The following is an 8,322-nucleotide window of genomic DNA, read 5'->3' on the forward strand; positions in this document are numbered from 1 at the left end:
TAATTATCTATTTGTGAACTCTGTTTGAAATTTCGGCGATACACCACTTGTCCAATTTGAAACCTCACTTCCCTGCTCCTCGTGTTGTACACTTTTGAGCTCCTGTCATGCGCAATCTTCAATTCCTTGAGGATTTTTTCTCTGATTAGCTGCATTTTGTCGGAACCAGTAACTACTTCACACTCTGTGTCTTTTATTGATTCTAGTTTGCGGAGTAAGTCGTATGATGCGCCATGTTGCACCATCGGCAGCCCGAATACGGCATAGCGCGAACGCGGCATCACTCACGTACCTGTCCCAGTTTTTCTGGTTGCCTTGGATATAGGAACGCACTATCTGGAGTACTGCCTTGTGGCGAGTACAACGCAGTCTTTACATGTTTAACTCCGTATTTATCTAAAAACGAGGTGAACAACTCGGAAACAAATTGTCTGCCATTGTCAGAGTGTACGAACTCTGGTATGCCGAAAACATGGAAAACGTCCTTTTCAAGATATTTTACAACTTCTGCTGCTGTCGCTTCACGCATTGGTTTGAGGAACACAAATTTAGAGAAATGATCAAGACAGACGAACACATAACAATTACCATCACTAGAACGCGGATAAGGACCCATAAAATCTATATATAAACGTTGGAACGGTCTTTCGGTGACGTGTTGCCTGCCCATCAATGGCCTGTTGAACGAGTTTTGGACCTTGCAGCACTTACAGGTCTCGCAGTCTTTACAGAAATTCTGCACATCGGCCACCATACCAGGCCAGTAGTATTTCTCTCGGATCCGTGCCAACGTTTTATGGATTCCTCCATGTCCGGCCGACGGTGAGCAATGAGACGACTCTACTAACCCTCGCCGCAGCTCCGACGGTACCCAAAGCTTCCAGGTTTGGTCCTCCTGCTGTCCAGTCCCCCTGTTAAACTGTGTTCTCTTGTAGACATATCCGTCTGAAACACACACATCCGGTAGTTTGTCTAGGTTTTCAGTCACCGTCTTCTTAAGTTGTGTATATTCTTCCGTCGTGAAATAAGGTGAGTCCAAACAAACGTCCAAAACTCTGTCGTTCAGCTTGATTTCATCCATGTCGACTCTCGAAAGCGCATCTGGCACGACATTCTGTGCCCCTTTACGGTGTTGGATATCGAAGGTGAAAGCTTGCAGTTTCAGACTCCATCTGGCCAGCCGTCCCGACAAGTCTTTCTGATACATCAGCCATTTTAGGCTGGCATGGTCGGTGATTATAGTGAACGGCAGTCCTTCGATGTACGGTCTAAATCGCTTAACACTTAAGACTGCGGCATAGCATTCCAACTCCGTTATACTGTAATTTTTCTGCGCTTTGTTCAACTTCGCCGACATGAATGCAATCGGTCTTTCGTTCTCGTCATCGTCTAATTGGAACAAAACCTACACCGTCTGTTGATGCGTCGCACTGAATGAAAAATCGTCGGTTAAAGTCCGGGTGAGTCAGTACTGGTGCAGTGATCAAGTTTTGCTTCAACCGCTGAAACGCAACCTTGGCTTCGTCAGTCATAGTGAATTTTTTTATCCGGTCCTTGGTGAGACAGTCGTGTAATGGTGCGGCTATAGTTGCGTACTCGTGAATAAAACGTCGGTACCACCCTGTCATCCCTAGGAACCGCCGAAGCTGTTTCGGACTTCGAGGCTCAGGGAAGTCTCTTACTGCTGCTACTTTGTTTGCATCAGTTCGTATGCAACCATCGCCCACCACGTACCCGAGATACCTTACTTCCCGATAACAAAACTTACTTTTCTCAACATTGATTGTGAGCTTGGCTTCACGTAAACACCTAGCGACCTTTTCCAACAAACACAAATGAGACGAAAAACTTTCGGAACAAACTAACAAATCGTCTAAATACACAAACACACACTCACGTAAAGCAGCCGGTATGACTTTGTCCATTAATCTACACATACGCTGAGCCGCGTTACACAAACCAAAAGGCATAACTGTGAAATGATACAGGGGCCTACCAGGAACTGTGAAGGCTGTCTTTTCTCTAGACTTCTTCTCTAATGGAATCTGCCAAAACGCATCTTTTAAATCTATAGCCGATATAAAGCGTGTGTTCTGTAGTCGGCTGAGGATTCCTTCCACGTGCGGTAGTGGATATGCGTCCTTAATTGGCCTTTCGTTTACTTTCCTAGCATCTAAACATAATCTATTCTTAGTGCCTTTTATTACCAGAGAGACGGGGGAACTCCAACTACTGTTACTTTCTTCTATGACCCCCATACTCAACATTCTATCTAGCTCCTGATACACTAGCTTTTGGATCGGTGGTGATATAGGGTAGTGCCGCTGTTTGACCGGAAGATTTTCATTCGTCACTTCGATGACGTGCTCTTCTTGGTCTGTTTTTCCAAGCCCTAGTACGGCGAACGATGGAACTGCGCTTTTATCTTTTCCAATGCTACGCTCTCCTCATGCGTTAAATCATGCTGCACCGCGTCAAATGACAAGTCCCCCTCGGCGGGTGCGAGCTCTGCAACGACCGCGCTCTTTGCTTTCACACCCCTACTGACAACCTCCAAATCGAAAGCTCTCCAAAAGTCGATTCCTAGGTAAACCTCCTGCTGCAAATCGGGCACGATCAAAAACTCGAGATCTCTCGAGACCCCGTCCCTTAACACCGGCAAAACAATCGCACCTAGCACTGGCGTTTCGCCACCATTGGCGGTTCGAATATTTTGTCCCTTAATTTTGAGAATTCCATCCTCTCTTCCTTCCAAAAATTTTAGGGAGTTTTTACCTAGACAACTCGCGCCAGCACCAGAATCCAACAGGGCTAACATCTCCTTGCCACCTATATTGGTTTGCGCAAAAAAACGATTGTCACCCTTCACAGTGACTATTGTTGCTATAATCTTATTCTTAATCCTTTTATAATTCCTCCGCTTTGCCCTCATTTTTTCAATTTTCTTAAAATTCCTACTTTTCTTATTCTTGACTAATTCTTCTGCAAAAATCCTTCTTCTTGCTTCTTCATATTCTAATTTCCTTTGATGTAAACTCTTTCCTATAACTACTTCTCTATCCTCTAACTTACTTCTAATATTACCATCACCACTGCTAACACTATTATCCCTACTTAATATTTTGACGGCTGATTTTATTTCTCCGGGCGATTCGCTTCCTGGCAAGAATTCCCGGAAATTTCCGCCAGTTTCAAGTTTCCCAGGTTCGGCTTGTAGACACAGAATGACATGTCACCCCCGCACGCGAAACAAACCATGCTGTGAAACGTAGAGTTGCAGTTGTTGGTCACCTCAGGATTCTTTGTGTAGTAGTCGACCGGCATGCCACACTTGAAACAGATCATCAGGTGAAAGGGCGACGAACAGAAGCTGTGACCTGGAGCTGCCTGCACACCGGAAGAACTGCTGCTGGGAACTGGCTGAGGTCGACTTGGTTGCATCCGGTTGATTTTCGAAGTTCCCTGACCGCCTTGTACACCCGTCTTACTGCGCTCGAAGCTATTTGCGTTGATTGCTTCTACCTCCACTCGCTCGTCATCACACACATGCAGTAACTCGTTAACGCCTCTGGACCTTGTTCGAATTTCGCGGAACAGTCTCTCAGCTCTCTTGCACTCGGATTTCAGATCCGCCAAGGTGTCCATTTTCGAGGAGAAAGTCAGGCTTGCCAGGTATGGCTTTAAATTGGCCTTGAGGATGCCCACTAGTTCCTTTTCAGGTATTTTCTGGCGCAAGCGGAACGTCAAGTTGTGGACATCACTGTAGAAGTCGTCGAATGTCTCATGTGGCATTTGCTTGCGCTCCATGATCTCCCGTATTATTTCGTAGTCCGACTCTGCAGTTTTATAATGGCTCAATAGTTCGGCTTTCAGCTCGAAGTAGCCAAAATTCTGGTCCTCAGCGTGGTCTTCGACAATTTGCCAATACCATTTAAGAGCATTGCCCGTGACCAAGCAATGGAAATCGGAAAACAGCTGTTCATACGGGACATCATGTTGCGCTCGCATCCTTTCAACTCTGAAAATAAAACTTTCTACAGTGATGTTCTTCCCGGTACCATCAAACTTGACGTGCCACTTGTCCAGGTCAACCTTCTTCCACCTGGTGGCTTCTTCTGCCCTACCCTGGCTAGCCTGCTCCCTACGAGGTTCTGCCTCTCTGCGCTGGTATCCACCATCCCCTCGCTGAGCTCCTGCCTCAGGAGTTGATGCCATAGCGGGTGGGTTAATGACTGCCTGCGCAGACGATTCCACATCTGTCACACGGTTGCTGAGCTGCGAGACATCATTGCGCATGTTGCGGACCTCGCTCATGCATTGAGCCATCATATTATTTTGTTGGGCCATCAGCGCCATCATTTGTTCCATGTTATTCAATGCAGAGCTTGGCCCACCACCATTCGCCTTCGAAGCTGCAGCACCCTGGGGCAGTTGCAGATTGTCTTGCTCCATAATTTCGCTCTGCCTTAAGTGCTGACTATCTCCTGTCAATTGCAAGGCCTCTTCGAGTTTCTCCGCGAAAGTCGAACTCCGGTCTCTTGTACTTATGTGGATATTATTGGTGACGGTTACACTTGAGTGGGGTGCGTTACCGGTCGAGCTAAAGAGTCGCGCGGTGCACCTGTTCAAAAAGTCGGTGGGAACAAAGTCAACCGGATACGGAATGCCTGTGTCAATCTGCGTGAAAATCGACCCAACAACCTCGTTCTCCAACGCCCTGGCTACGCTCCTAGTCACCCTTCTGTCACTAAAAATGCCTAACCCTGGACACTGTCTTTGCTCACGCTCTTCTTCCCCCATTCACCTGGCCTGAGCCCATAAATAAATTTCGCGTGTAGTGTAAAAAAAAAAAATAAAAAAATTAAAAAAATCGCGTGGAAACCAAAGAACCGTAGAAAAACTCAAAATATCAAAATAAGGAAATATCTGAGTTTAAAACGAAAACTGCCTTTATTGGGATTTTAAAATAAAATGTGGGTATTCCTCCCCTTTTCACAAGTTACAAAAATAAAAAGTAAAAATATAAATGAGAAAAAATAAATAAATAAAAATAATAATAAAATAAACTACAATAAATAATAATATAAAAATATAAATAATAATAAAAATAATGGCAATGTAAAAATTCAAAGAAAATGTAAATAGTTTGTTCAGAGCAAAAATCTCAAAAAAAACTAGAACGCAAAAATAGTTGTAATATGAAAGTAATGAAAAATAAAATTATTTATTTATTTGTTTTTGGTTATCAAAGCAAAAAAAAAACGCGTATTTACTTTTTAGAAAATGTATTGACATACGTTGGTGTGTGAGTGGTGCTGCCGTAGGCAGAGGTCGTAGTGGATATTTCTCGTACGTATGTCTACTGTCCCTTGTCAATGTCAACTAGGATCACATCAAATGGTGTAGCACATGCAAACTGCAGGCACTCACCTAAAGTCTGGCTGCTACTCCATCTGATGTGATAGATCCCCACTGAAAGTTTTCGATAAGCCTCACGAACTTACGATTTCGAACCATATGCTCGGTAGCTTGAACCTATTCAATTAGTACGAAAACTACACAGTTCTTACTTTTGAATGTCACTGCTCAGATTTTAAAAATCCATCGCAGGTACTCCAATAGAAAGACTTGTGTTCCCCCCTTTACATCTTTCACCTAGCACAGTCAACCAAGCAAAAAGAACTTTAGCTGAGATGCCGAGAGAAAACCTGAACTGTCCGAAAAGAAAAGTTATAATAAAATCAGAGAAATAACAAAAGTAGAAAAATTACGTAAAAGAAACAAAAGGCTGGTCTATGTCGTTGGGCGCCATTGTTGTGTAGCTGGCTGTTCGGGCAGAGGATAGTGGCAGGTTGGCATGCTTGTTGGCCCAGGCTAGCTCGACGGCCAAATGGGGGGGTTGTTTGCCACTTCTCTACCTTCAGCTACAACAAACAAAAATTTTCTGTCATGCCAATATATAAAAAAAAGGAGAAAATGGAAGCCTGTCCCGGTCAGTTGGAGCCATTCCACCCCTTCTAAGTGCCGACGGCACTTAGCCTTGAGTTCCGCCGGAGCTCCTAGTTCATCATGCGAAACCCCCTTTTCCTGACCTAGTCCGTCCGTCAAACGTTTGTCACCTGTTAAATCGTCATGTCACCTGTACTATACCCACGTTCCCTCCGTGTTGCGCCTAAGCAGCACCCACACCAACCTGAAAATTCCTAGCATTCCATATTAAATAATAATACTATGTTCAACCGAATTTCATTAGAATACACATTCTTTTATTAAATTGAATCAAAACAAAACCTAACACATAAAACTCCTCTTATACTATTTCTTTACTTCTACTACTAACTGAATCTGAATTTTATGATTATTATTATTATAGATATATGTATATATATATATATTTTTTTTTTCCTCTTTTTTTCTTTGCCTAATTATCTAATTCTATTAACAATATCTTAATTATTCCCTAACTCACAAATATCTATCTTTCTTTTGTATTTTTTTTTTTTTTTTGTAATCGTTTTTGTATCTAATTATTAAAATCTCAAAAAATATGCGTATACATATGCACATATATGCTTAACAAGTGCAAACATGTATGTATGTACATGTATTTATGTGCCTTTGTTACCTCTCATAAATATATGTATGTATGTATATATGTATATGCACGTTTTATGTTATTATTATTTTTATTTTTTTTTTTACCGTCGGTGACCCTTCCTAATGCTACTGAGTATGTATGTGCATATATATGCAGATGTTAAAAACAATAGTGACTTCTCACTTACCAGTATGTGTGTATGTTGTATGTCCACCGATGCTAGCGCCAGCATGCAGACTACCTGGGAAGTGTTGGGGGAGAAAAACAAAGCATATGTACATATAACTACTGGAAAGGAGAGCAACCAAACAAACAGAAACAGGTGGTATAGTGGATCACGCTTAGTGGGTACGTATGCCACCTGTTTTGCTTTCCTTTCCGGTTCGGCCCTTCCCTACGTCGCGAAAAGAAATCGATCGTCGTTAAAAGGTACGTATTTACACCGGCGCGAGTGACAAAAAAAATTACACCGGCGCGAGTGACAAAAAAAATTACATAAAGGTGAATATTCAAACAAAAAAAAAATACAAAAGAAATTCACAGACGTGTAGAGACTGAATATTAACACTTTTGCAATATAGGCATTAATCAATGTTACTAACTTTAACCAAAGTTGATAAAATGCGAATGTGGAACATAAAAGTACTTAAGTGTAAAGCGAATGTAGTGCAATCAATAAAGCGTGATGAAATTAAAGTTAACTCAAAATCGAAAATAAATGCAGAGTAAACAATGTGGTGAAAATAAAAGTATGTTTAAAAACTAATTTAATAATAAATGCGGTGTAAAACAAAAAAATGTAGCAAATTACGAATTAAACTAACAAAAGGCTCAAAAATTAAAAATAAATGCATATGAAGTAACATGTAATGAAATAAAAAAAAAACAATAAACTTAAAATTCAAAACAAGTGCCGCGTTAACAACTTTAAACTAAAGTGAATCCAAAAAAAGAAAAAGAGCTTAGCTTAAACCAGGTGGGTGCTGGAAATCCAGGTGATTGTTATGCTGGCGTTCGGGATGCGGCGCGTATGCTGCTGCTCATAGATGGGTGAGTTTGAGTGCTGTGATATGCGGTGCTTCGATGTTGTATGTTTGGCGATCTTGCTTAAGCCGGTGCTGTGCATATGTAGCCGTACGTATTTATGTATGCGGTGGTTTTTGTAAACTCACGAGCCGTTGGTAGTGGACGTGAACGTCTATTTCGCCTCCGGGGCGCTTAGCACACACGGAAGTATAGTTGGCGCGGCCCGGATATAAATTTTGTGGACTTGACCAAATTGGGTTTAAAATAAAATGTCTTAAACAAAACGTTTTTTTATTTTGCGTTAAGCACTTTGCTTTTACTTTTCAAAATTACTTTGTCGACCGATTTGGCGGGTATAACAATTCGCGCTCGAGCACTTTTGCTTTCAACACAGACTTTCTTCAAAACAATCACGATTAAGGCTTCAGCTCGCTATTTAAGCCTTTTCGACGTTTATTTTGGTTACGGTGATTCTGCGGTTCTCCTTTTGTTTACAAGCAGACACATATACACAAGCTCAGGCCAGCCAATAGCAAGATCGCAGATCACGACATCGAACCAGTTGTATCGCACCCGCTATTTTGACTTTGGACTTTACGTCTTTATGGTAGCCAGTGGAAAGTTTTTATTTTGTTTACTTATACTGCTTCTACTGTTATCACCAGGGTGAATTTCCGTATGGGGTGGTTCGAAAAGGG

The sequence above is a fragment of the Rhagoletis pomonella genome, unplaced genomic scaffold (genome assembly GCF_013731165.1).
Source record: "Rhagoletis pomonella isolate Grant_MI unplaced genomic scaffold, Rhpom_1.0 Rhpom_scaffold_01660, whole genome shotgun sequence".
In the NCBI taxonomy this organism is placed as follows: Eukaryota; Metazoa; Arthropoda; class Insecta; order Diptera; family Tephritidae; genus Rhagoletis; species Rhagoletis pomonella.